Source organism: Lonchura striata, chromosome 2 (assembly GCF_046129695.1).
Source record: "Lonchura striata isolate bLonStr1 chromosome 2, bLonStr1.mat, whole genome shotgun sequence".
NCBI lineage: Eukaryota > Metazoa > Chordata > Aves > Passeriformes > Estrildidae > Lonchura > Lonchura striata.
In genome coordinates, this window is record NC_134604.1 from 89,921,874 (window position 1) to 89,934,301 (window position 12,428).

The 12,428-nt window shown below is 37.9% G+C and overlaps 1 long non-coding RNA gene across 1 annotated transcript in view; it reads left to right on the forward strand.

Annotated features, from left to right (window-relative positions):
* Window positions 1-9,976, forward strand: part of LOC144248896 (uncharacterized) — a 39,610-nt gene extending 29,634 nt beyond the window's left edge. Inside the window, exon 3 of the long non-coding RNA XR_013342080.1 lies at window positions 9,943-9,976. This is a non-coding gene — a long non-coding RNA (uncharacterized LOC144248896). The remainder of the gene's footprint in view (window positions 1-9,942) is intronic.
* Window positions 9,977-12,428: the final 2,452 nt, after the last annotated feature.

Consider the following 12,428-nt stretch of genomic DNA (forward strand, 5'->3'; position numbering starts at 1 on the left):
CAGCCAATACAGACAAGGCAGCAACTCTGGGGTTAGCATCAGAGAGCAATATGGTGCAGCTGGAGTATGCTTTGCTGGGACTCCTAATGCCCAGTTATTAAAGAATTTATCAGGTGGGGTCAGAGTCCTTTGCTTCTCCACTGTGACCAGATATTTTAGGTCTTGGATTAGATTCTGTTGGCTTTTTTTCCTGCAAATGGGTGGATGGATTAGAATTATTAACTAAAAGAAACCATCAATATGAATGCATTAGGGATACATTACAGTAATGTACATTGTAAAACCTCAATTTAAACCTTGATTAGACAAAACTTAAGCATTGTCTCACTCACTGTGGGGCCAGAATTGACTAAGAAGCTAATGGAAACATCCATTTTAAAATATTCCCCTTAAAAGGAGTGGTAGGTGTATGAAGAAAGGTTGGACATGAGGAGTTTGTCCTGACAGGTCACCAGGACTCTTCTTTCATGGTAGAAATGGAAAGAGAGATGGAAAATGCTCCTTAGTCCCAGAGTACGTTGATGGATATAGTCAAGCCTATATTCCACTACCACAGAGACCCTCCAGTCTACACACAAGACCCTCTCCCACAGCACCAAGCCCACTGCTCTGCAGTCAGGGGCACTACAATTTTCCATGTGCCAGATTCTCCCAAAGAGCAAGGAATTTAAAATTGATGCATCACTTGTCACAAATGGCTGCTGTGGAGGTACCTGGAAGATACTTCCCCTGCAGGCTGGAGGCTGCTGAAAGCACACACTATGATTTATGTCAGTATGCTGTCATTGAAAAGCAGCAAGGCAATCTGTGTGAGCACTCTGTGTCTGTGTCTGATTTACAAGAAGTTCATATAGAATGGTCTAAATCCATCCCCTTTTCATTTCATATTTAGGTGTCTACTGATGGCTTGATATCTTCTGACCCTTGTTTGGTCAAACAGGGCTCTTTGAAGCAATTTGCCTGAACCAGACCTTTCTAATACAATGCCATTTTTTCCACAAGATTCACTTAGAACATGATGCTTCTGGACTAACTTCTGTCATTAATCTGTCATTAATCACTGTAACATCTAGGAGGCACACAAACACATCATACAAATATAATGGAAATGGACCTGCCTTGAAAGCTAGGCAAACCTTCAAAGTGTGAAGTCTCAAGTGTCACAAATTTCCACTCAGATGTGGCTGCAAACCTTCTCTCCAAGGTTCAGCATTCTTCAGAGTATCAAACGAATCATGCACCTGCTCTGCTGTCCAATAAGCTGCACCACAAGTGTTGTGAGTGAGTGTTTAAAGATTAGTCACCAGGGAGGTCCCAGATCCCATGCTTAGTAAAGAAGGACAAAAATAGATATTGCACCATGTTCTAAACATGGCTAAAACTTTACCTTCAGAAAATCAAGTTAAGGGAAAACTTTAATAAATATATATGCACCTGCCAGTAATTGCCACCACTGTTTCATTTGGATGCAGACCAAGACATCCATCTTTCATCCAGAATATAAGGGTAGTGGAATGGAAATTAGGAAAGCTCCCTTAATTTAGGCTAGAGCAATTTTGATAATGTGTTCCTTTGCACCTAATGTAGGGAGATATAAAATGCAAGAATAATTGTTTAATTGTAAGAGCGGAGTCCAGATTTAATTCCAGACAGGATAATAACTAAATCTTGTAGACACATGTGAATGCAGAAAAGAGATTATATCAGTTATGCATATGAGTAATTTAATATGAAAAAAAAAATGTGAGCAAGCAGTTGTGGGGAAGATGAAAAGTCACATTGCATAAAAGTGCCCAGCATTACTTTGTGAATTAGCAATGCTGTGTGTCATTCAACTGTCGGAAAGAATCAGGAATGTCACTGTGGCAAATTCTTGATACGGCATTACAGAAGGTTCTGCTGTGCTTAAGATTAATTCAGCTGGCTTCAGCAGCAAGAAGTTTGCAGGAAAGGGCCATTCAGAAATTTATACTTAATATGAAATAACTATTCTAGTGCAGAATCCCAGACATGAATAATACCAAACCTTTGTAAGCAAACCTGGATTTGATGGCAAGCAAACATGTACAGAATTCATACATTCAAAATTCTGTGTTTCAAAACACCAATGCTTTTTGGTTTCAATATACACTATTCAGTGGTATGAGGAAAATAAATCAGAAAATTCACACTGCTCAATAGTATGAGAGAACAGAAAGCATTTTCCTCCTGACATTGTGAGTCATGTACAAGTGTGGAGACATATGAAATATGCTAAATTTTTCTCCTGAAAACTTTTCTTCATATCTTGTAAAGAATAAAAACCAAAGAGATTGTTACAGTACTACACCAGGGATTATTATTAGAATTAATCCCAAATTTTCAAACATGGAAAGATTTCATTTGCATACAATGGTTGACAAAACATGGAGGGGAATTATTAAGGGTGGGGTATTTTTTTTTTCCCAAACATTTCTACTCTAAGCATTATCAACTGTGAGTTAAAATAGAAGCTCACAGAATCCTGTAAAATATTATTAATAAAATTCAATTTCCTAGAGGAGGAAGGAATCTGAGAATAAGTGAGATACATATGCTAACAGAGAAAACCTTGACCCAGGAGATTTGAATAACTGGATAAGTGTTCTGGGAAGCAATATATTGGAAACATCAGCTGTCAACATTAAGGCATGACTTTTGGCATCATAGTACATCATTATCCATTGCCTCTGAGACAGTCCAGAAATGAAAGTTATTATAATGATAATGTATTAAAATAAACTGCTAAATAAAGCTATGTAAAACAGTGGAAAATAGTTTGCAGTGAGTGCACTTGCTCAAAGTTGTTCAGTTCAGTTTCTCCAAGGCAAATATAAAGGTCAAAGGGCAGTATAAACAATTCCACTTATTGGGAGTGTTTTCTGCCATATATAGTCTCATTTCTTATCCAATTTGTATGGCGGTGGCAGATTTCAGCTGAGGTGATATTCTTTGTCTGGAGAGATTGTCACTGCAACTCTTCCCTAAAGCAAGTCAATCAATTTTTTAAAATGTTAGTGACTTTTTATCCCAAATTTGTTTGTTGTGTGTCTAGGCACAAGGAGAGCATAATGTTTTTATTTTTATTTGCTCTGTTATCCAGATAATACTTTTATTCACTTGTAAATGTCAGTCATGACCAGTTCTTCCACAGATGAGACTAATCTAGGATATAGTCCCTAATGAAGATGATCTTGCTGATCTGTGCTGTCTGATTACATTACAGCTCAAAATGCAGTTTTAGTTTTAGAGTTTGTGTTGAGGATAAATCACACAACAGAACAGCAGCTTTTGAACTACAGTTTTACAAGAGGTTGTTGGCTAACATATGTTTAAATAGGCATAATAATTAAAGTAATGGATTCACCAGTACAGTCAGGAAACTCACTGACTCTACAAAAATAGAGGCAGGGGGGAGGGGGTTTTTAATTTGAATGTGTTTCCTTAAACTCTCCAAGGCAGAATAAGACATTTCCTCAATTACCACCTATATTTTTCATTAAACTTCTCCTAGTGTGTTTTGGGACTATATGAGGCCTGTGTTCACTTAAAAAATCCTATCTCACCTAAAACTAATTTCACTGAAAGCTCTCTGAAAAGTACCCACCTTACTGAGCATCATCGTATCTTTGGTGAAATACAGAAGAGTGCTTGAAATAAATCTATTCTAGCAGCTATGGCCTTGTCTACTAATGAAGAGGATTATGACCATATGGTACATCCAGATTGTATGTGGAAACAGTATTAATTCCAGAAAATCGATGTTACGCTCCTGATCACAGCAACTGTAAGAACAAGTAATATATACATGCATAAATTTACAGTAGCTGTAGGGAGTGGTTTCCCAGTTGATGAGTAACAGATAAAATGTGCATATTTCAGGGGAACATGCACAGTCCTTTTGTCAATCAAAAGTGAAATCAGGATGTTTCTGAACACTTGCTAATTCTAAATCACAAATAAAAGAGAATTATGCCTGGTTTCAATATCCTGTGAGAGACCTCAAAACTGCTAACTTTTAAAAGTCTCTCTGTAAATTGTTACAGAGAAAATCTTGGTATATACTGTGCTGAATTGTGTGTTGGTAAGAAGCTATTCCTTTTTAGAATGGCAGCAGCTGGGCAAGACCCTCAGCTGATTGGTATCACGAGGATGGACACTACTTGGTAGACACACAAACAGGGATTGTGCATTTCATTGACAGATACTGTGCATCCCAAAGAGGAAAAGATATAGAACTAAGCTTTGTGAAACTTTTCTGTACTCAGAAGCATCTCAAATGTGCCTTTTGACCATCATGGGTGGACTTTTTCAATCTGTCATAAGGAGAGGGATGGTAACAGCCATGCATCTGCTTGGCTGTACACCTGAGCTGTTGGTATCATGCAGACAATTCTGCTGAATATTGAGTAGATTCATTAGCATCAGAATGAACCCTGTGGCCCTAAATGGGAGAGTATTTCCTGGCAATGCTGCTAGCAACATTATTCTAGGTTGGTACATTCAAGTCTGCAGGCTGACTTAATGGGGCCAGGCACAGAGACAAAATCTAGCTAATGTTAGAATTAATTTTCCACTATTTTACTCCTCGTGTTGTCAGACAGAAAGTGTAGAAATTGAGTGGAAAGGAGAGGGAGAGTTTGAAGGGACCATCTGGCTCAGAGTCTTGGCCTCCAAAATTGCTTTACAGAAGATACTTAATGCAAAAGTGAATGCCTGAAGTTTGTTCCATATTCTCTTACTTATGGCAATTAATTTTAATTTTCTTTTCAAGTCCCACCTCAGCTTCATTTATGTTTCCTTTTCTGTACATTTTAACTAGAAAAATACTATTTCCTCACTAACCCATTTCTCTTCTATATTTTTCCAGGGGAACTGTATTTCTTCTTTACTATTTCATCCTTCTTAGTAGAAATCCAGAGTACTGCACTCTGGACCCAAAGCAGTTCTACCCATACCTAATAAGAACTCTGAGTTTAACTCCTATTAACTTTGCAAACTAGCTTTCTCTGTTCCTTTACATTTACACCTAGAAAGTCATGCAGTATTTTCTCCTAATGTTTCAACCTCTCAGTTAAAAAAGTCAAAATCTGTCACATCTACCCAATCCAGGATTATTTTCTATGAGAATTTACTCTGTTTTTTGCTGCTCATGTAATCCAAATCTAAAATAGCATCACTGTTTTGCTGAGTATTTGTCAAAATTTTTGCTAAATATAATATCCCAGATGTCTGGGTCTTACCATGTTTGGTAATTTGTGTGGTTTGGCATTTTTTGGTGGGGTTTTTAAACCCTCCAGCATGTATTTGAGAAGCTGACATTTTCTCTCTCTCTCTCTCTCTCTTTCTCTCCCGCCCCCATCTCCATCATTTCTTGTGTGTATTTCTCTCATTATTAGCTAGATCCATATCCAGCTCTGAAAAGTCTGTAATACTGCTCTTATCATCCTTCTTAGGGGTAATCTTTATAAGAAAAGATTTCATTTTATTCTTGCTGCCACAGTACAATTCATTCTATCAGCTACTTAATGGGTATGCAGCACAACCAACTCCCTCATTTCTCTTTTCTGAACGTAAGAATGCTTTCACTCCAGTTAACCCTGCCTTTCCTACATTTTCTCACTTTTCCTGCAATGTCTGGTTTCATAACCTTTCCAAGAATTTCAGTATCCTCGCAAGCATAAAACATTTCAGTTGTTTCCACCAAGTACAAACTGAGTTCCCAGATAGAATATGCATGTTTATGTATACTCCTTAATTTTCAGCTGAAGCTTTTATATAAAGCCATATGATCACAGCATATAGACAGTTTTGAGTGGTTGTGGTGTTTTGCAGGGAGTAGAAGTTATCTGAGACTCTCAGCTTTCTCTAACAATTACCTGACTCTGACAATAACCTTTTGGAAAAGTAATGTCAAACTTCATGAATAGGTAGTGTACTGGTCTATGTTTGAATATAGTATAATCATCAAGAAGTATGTTATTGCTTTTAAAACTCTTTAATCTTTTTCATCTGGTTTTTTTTTGTGACAGGAATAATCCCATTTTTTTTATTCTCAAACTAGGTTTCCTCATCACATTAAACAGTTTGTTTTCTATGGCAAGAACCTGGCTGCCTGCTCTGATGTAAAGAGCAACCAGTAGTCTTTATCTCCTTAAATCAGCTTGCTCTTCAAGCACTGTTTGGTTCTCTTTCATAACATGCCTTCTCACTCCTCTCAGTAATGAGGCTCTGCTGATGCTCTGGCACTAGCAACAGACACGTCTCTTTCTCTTTGGTATTATTTTTTTCTCATTTTTCTTCTGACACTGCATCCTGCCTTTGGCTATCTCTGCTCTCTGGAGCACACTCCTATTGTTCCTGGACACCATCTCTGAAGGATTTTATCATCTCATTGTCTGTTCACTGAAGACTGGTTTTTGCTTCATCTCTGTTCAAAGCATAGACCCTGCAGAGATATCCAGACAAACTAGAGAGATGGGAAGTCTCTAGTTGTGTAAAGTTTTATATGGGCAATTGCCAGATTCTGCACCTGGGACGGGACATCCCTGGATGTACAGACTGGGGAGTGAGAGGCTGCAGAGCAGCACTGAGGAAAGGGACCTGGAGGTCCTGGTTGATGGCAAGTTGAACATGGCCCAGCAGTGCCCTGGCAGCCAGGAGGGCCAACCCTGTCCTGGGGGCATCAGGCACAGCATGGCCAGCTGGGCAAGGGAGGGGATTGTCCTGCTCTGCTCTGAGCTGGGGCGGCCTCACCTCTGGTGCAGGGGGCAGTTTTGGGCACCATAATTAAAAGAAGACATTGAACTATTGGAGAGTGTCCAAAGTAAACCACAAGAATGGTGGAGGGCCTTGAGGAGAAGCCATACATGGAGCAGATGAGGACACTTGATTTGTTCAACCTGGAGAAGAGGAGACTGAGGGCAGACTTTATCACAGTCTACAGGCTCCTCATGAGGGGCAGTGCAGGAGCAGACACCGATCTCTTCTCTCTGGTGACCAGTGACAGGACCAAGGGAACATCATGAAGCTGAATTAGGAAAGATTTAAGTTGGATATTAGGAAAAGTTTCTTCACCCAGAGGATGGCTGGGCACTGGAACAGGCTGCCCAGAGAAGTGATGTTGGCATCAAGCCTGACAGAGTTCCAGAAGCATTTGGACAATGCCCTCAGGCACAGCATGTGATCTTTGGGGATACTGCTGTGCAGGGTCAGGAATTTGATTTAATGATTTTTGTGGGTTTCTTTCAACTCAGGATATTCCATGATTCTATGATTCTTGCTATCCCATTTTATCAGGCCACTGTTTTTTTGGGTTTCTTTTCATTATCAGAATGAGACTGCTCCAGTGGTTGACTTCTCTTGTACATAGCCAGGTGTTTTCTTGAAAGATGTGTGATGTCAGTGTTCCCCTTTCTTTTAAACAGAATTTCTTTTCAGGTGCCAGGTATCTGCAAATCATCTCAGCTTTCTACCACATCCCAAATTTTTTTTTGAGGCCTGTTGTTGCCTTCACTTATATGTCTAGGGCCTGAAACCTCTCCAGAAGCTCTGTCAGGAAATCTCTTTTATAAAGAGCCATCTCTAAAATGATGCCAATCTTACAGATCCAACATCCAGCCACCTCCGTGGCCTATGCCATATTTGCTATTTTTCTTGCCAGTGCTATAGCAGCCTTTTCCATCCACATTTTAACATTTCCTAATACAGTAGAAAACCCAAATCCCATATGTCTCTCTCTCTTTCTCTCTCTGACTCTCCTAACTCATAAACAAACTCATGATTGTTGCCCAGTCAACAGATTACTCAGCATGCAGGTTTTTAAAAGGTTTGTATTGAGTCAGTCCTGCCCTTAAATTGTCTGAACTAGGATGAGCTTTCTATTCCCTCAGTTTCTGAAAGCTCAAAAAAGACAAAAAATAGAAAATCATTCACTCTTCCATGATCATAACCAAAATGCTCTAAAAAAAGAGACACTCCTTTTAAATCAAATTGCAAATTAAAGTGCTACTAAATAAAATCTTCCCCAACAACAAGATTAGAGGCTCTGACTTAGCTGACAAAATCTGTGGCAACTAGCCATGATTTTTTAGAATTAGCAAAACAATATTCCAGGCTGAAGAGAAAGCACAGAGCAGATTAGTCATTCTTGCAATATGGCACAGTATCAAAAAAGTTTAATATAATCTGAACTCAATTCAGAAGTTTTACCTTATGGAACAAAGGCAAATTTTTTTATCCTCTGGTTGTGTTAGTACAGTATTGTGTGTGGTTCTGAAAATGTCATTACTTTATAGCAAGAATTTTTTTAAAAAGATTAGAAGAAAATTATCCAAAATTAGAATATTTCCTATACTTGAAACATCTTAAAATACTTAAGTATGTACTTCCTTACACAATGATGATGATCTATGAAAGTTCCACAAGAGCAGGTGATGAGTAAAAAATCTTGGTGTGAGCTGAAGAGGGCATCCATTTAATGAAAAGATATTGCTTTTATTTCACTCTGATAATAGCTACATGTTACAGGAAGACTAATGCCAAATATAAAAAATAGTTGCATCATATTGATTTAGAATTTTCATCAGTCTAGTCAACAGGTTTAGAGTATTTCACCAGTCTAAGAGTAGGAAAATTGTTCCCTTAAAATCGATGCTTCAGTTAGATACTGAATATCAAGCTTTTGTCTTTCAAGATTTAATAGGGAAAATCCACTTATCCTTTTGATCAATCATGGGTGACTTAGTCTTTTTTTGTTGAAGTCTTTGGAAATCCATCTGTATAACTTTCATTATAGTGTTAATACCTTTCAGGCTTTAAACAGATTGTGGAAAAAAAAGGAAGAATATTTCTCTCAGTCCTCAATACCATCAAATGCATTATGCTTTTTAGTAATAACTTGAGGAAAATAATTGGGAGGAATAGCAGTCAAATAACATAGCAATAATATATTTTAAAATAATAAGATAAGCATAATTTTATAATCTTCATAAGATTGTTTTAGAGTAATATAGGAAGATCTTTTCTCTGTTAAGAAGATTAGAGCTTTAAGCGTTCTTAACATGAATAGTTAGGGTGGCAACATAGGTGACTTTGCAGGATTCCAGTTTATTTTTTTTTTATTCTAGTCCATGATATAGGGAATTTGCTATCAAATTTTGACAAAAATCCCTGTACTCTTAAACCTAAGATGGTCTGGATTTTTTCTGATAAATAAAATAAAACAACCTTTGTGGAATAGTCAACATTTTAAGGATAGATGAAAATAAAAGAGAACATCAAAAAGGAGCAGTTAGGCAAAAAAACTCATCACAAATAAGTGAACATGATCTATCCAGTGTCAATTTTCAAGCATAAGAAATTGCAGAACACGGACTTTAGAGTTTGTGTCTATCTGCAGCCCTGTGCACAGTCCCTGTGAAAAACTTTTTGGTCTACGGTGTTAGTGATATTAAAACCTAAGAATATACTGATGTGCTAGCTAATTAAATTTAAACTAACTCAGATACATTTGAAATTTGAAATTATACCAATAGTTCTCAAATGATAGTGTTTATATGTCCTAGACTAAAAGATTAAGTAAGTGGGATTAATTCAATCTTATGTGAGTGCAATGATATTCGGACATTCCAGCTCCATGGGTGGAAATCAGTACACTGATCTGGCAAAACCAGGACTGCATAAAAATAGCACATGTTGAAAATACCCAAGCAGACAATCTGTCTGTAAAAATAATAAGCTGACTAAAAGGTGGCTTTGAAAACTGTAACAGCAGAAGACCATAGCCTTAAGAGCAGATATTAAAACAAAGATGAAAAAGAAACTACCTTAGGAGGAAAAAAAATTTCTTTAATGGTGATTTGGGACAATACTAGCAGACTCTGATTGCCTTAGACTCACTACTTTCCTTTTTTGTTTTCACAGGAAATACGTCAATGTGGGAACCAAGTTGGAACTTGAGTAAAAACCTTTAAGTATGGTCCCTGGAAAAGACAATATTAGTGCTAGCAGACATGTGTGAATTATCCACTGCTAAATGGAGATGAAGGACTTTATTTGCTTATTATGGGTAAGTACTGATAAATGATTGTGTAATTAAAATGGAAATTGAGTCCTGCACTGGCTGGGGTGTGAGGAGGCATTCTGAGGCTGTGTGAGTCCTTGTCCTCATGCGCTGGTGGCAGGCACAAGGTCAAGCATCTGCTCCCAGCTCTCAGCATCTGAGTCAATCCGCTGATCACCCTCGCCCCTTTAATTCCTCCATTGCATGATTTGAGACTTGCAGACACTGAAGGAGCAAAGTGCTACTAGCAACAAGAGGTTTGCCATATGGCCTCAGATCTGATAATTCAGTTACCAAGGTGTAGTGACCAGATAGTAGTGCTAATTCTGGTGAACCCACTTCAGAACTTATCTCAGGAACACAGAGAGTCCCCATTTGTGAACTAAAACAAAGGAAAATGGAAGTTTGAGAGGAAATTTTTGGTAAAAGAAAATTACTCATGTTGAAATAAGCATATGATATAAGTAACATATATAGTAATAATATTATTATAATAGTGATAGTCTAAGCATATAAGCCAAGTTAGGTTTACACAGAGGTAATAGATTTTACTGGACCAGTGAGGTCATTGGAATTAAAAAAAAAATGGAGAACCCTTCAAGTGCATCTTCACTTTGGAATTTGGTAATTGGCATGCAAATTGAACCACTGCAAAGATAATTACATGAGCTATGTTTGAGAAATTGGTCTCATTAATCATTAACCAGAGTTACCAAAAATACACATTCTTTATAGGTAGGAAGAAGGGAAGCTGTAGAGATCTTCTATTACTGCTTAGAAGCTACTCACACACTCCAGAAATCCCTAATAACTCAATTGATTTAAACCTCAAATTCAGCCCAGCTGAAAGCCAAATCTTTAAAGCTTAATAACACTAGAAATTTCTTTATGTGTTTTTAAAATTTTTTCTACATGTGTGAATTACCAGTCACCTTCCATCATATGAAGAATATCAACAGGCTATTGCTCCACCTGCTCTCAGTCAGGCATCTTTTCTCACTCTCAACTGGAACGAAGAATTACGAGCACTAAAAGACTCTTAAAAGTAGAGCTAGCAGGGATGCCAAAAAGTAGCATGTGGAATATGAACAGGGGAAGAAGTGTGTGGTTGTGAAATCTCTTTGTAGATGCAATAATACAGGACAGTGGGGGAAGATAAAGGAAGCGACTGAATTCTCAATGTGGCTTGAGAATATCCATCCTGTGTAAACGATGCCCTGCTGAGAGATATCCCAGGTGGATACCTGACAGTGGTCTAGGCAGCAGCACAAGACCATGGTTCCCAGCCTGGTAAATCCTGCCAGTCAGTTCATCACTGCACATTCCTGAGCTGCTGTGATCTCCACTATGTGACATCTTACAGCACAGTCTTCCAGCTTTCCATTACAGGTATGCTTTAAAGAAGTGAATGTTAGAGAGTTAACTAGAGAGAAAGGATTGCTGTGGAAATGTGATTGCTCAGATGTACAATCTTTATCCTATATCCCATGCGATCTCTACAGGAAAAAGATAGCTATCTTTAGCCTCCTTCCCTTCTCTGTTCTTCCCTCTTTCTCTGGACTTATATGTCCAAGATGGCATAAGCCATCAGCATCATGGATGCTGATGTTTTTAGTGCTTGCTACTTATGACATAAAAATAAGTGTTGTCCCTTCACAGGAAGGAGTGTGGAACCCTCCTGAGCTACAGCTGAATCTGAACGTGGTAGAGATGCATCAATTTAAACAACAGAGAAATTCTGTCCCTCAGGTCTGCTGAGACATTCCACTGCACCATGTAAGAACATGGAAAAGTTTCTCACTGTAAAATCTTTTTTTCAACAGGCTGAGTGAGATTAAAGTAACACAGAAATAATCTAAGAGAGGTTCACAGGGAGATGCTGTGTGTTTCATAAGGTGTGGAGTGGCTGAGCACCACATGGTAGAGACTCAATTTTCACTCTCAAACTCATAAATAACTTTTTATGATCAAAGTGAGGGAACCAAAGTGATGCTGCTTTAGTGTTAATTTGCAGCAATATGGGAATAAAAATATAAAAATCCATTCCAATGAACAGTTGTGCTGGAGGGAAAAGTGTTGACTGACTTCTGAGGATTTACTTGTTTTGTGTTGAAAGTATCTTCTTGACCTACCTCAGTGGAACTACAGACAAATTGAAATGATCCTTGTTTCTATAATTTTTAGTGTCAGTGAAGCCCGGTGTTACAATTTTCCTATATCTCATCAGTTGTTAGTGCGATTTCTTGGCTAAGAAAACAGTGAAATATGAAATGTAAGCCTTTATGTTGGACTGAAATTGTCCTAAATTTAGGGAAGTAGACACTACTTAAAGAAGGGTGAATTTTTT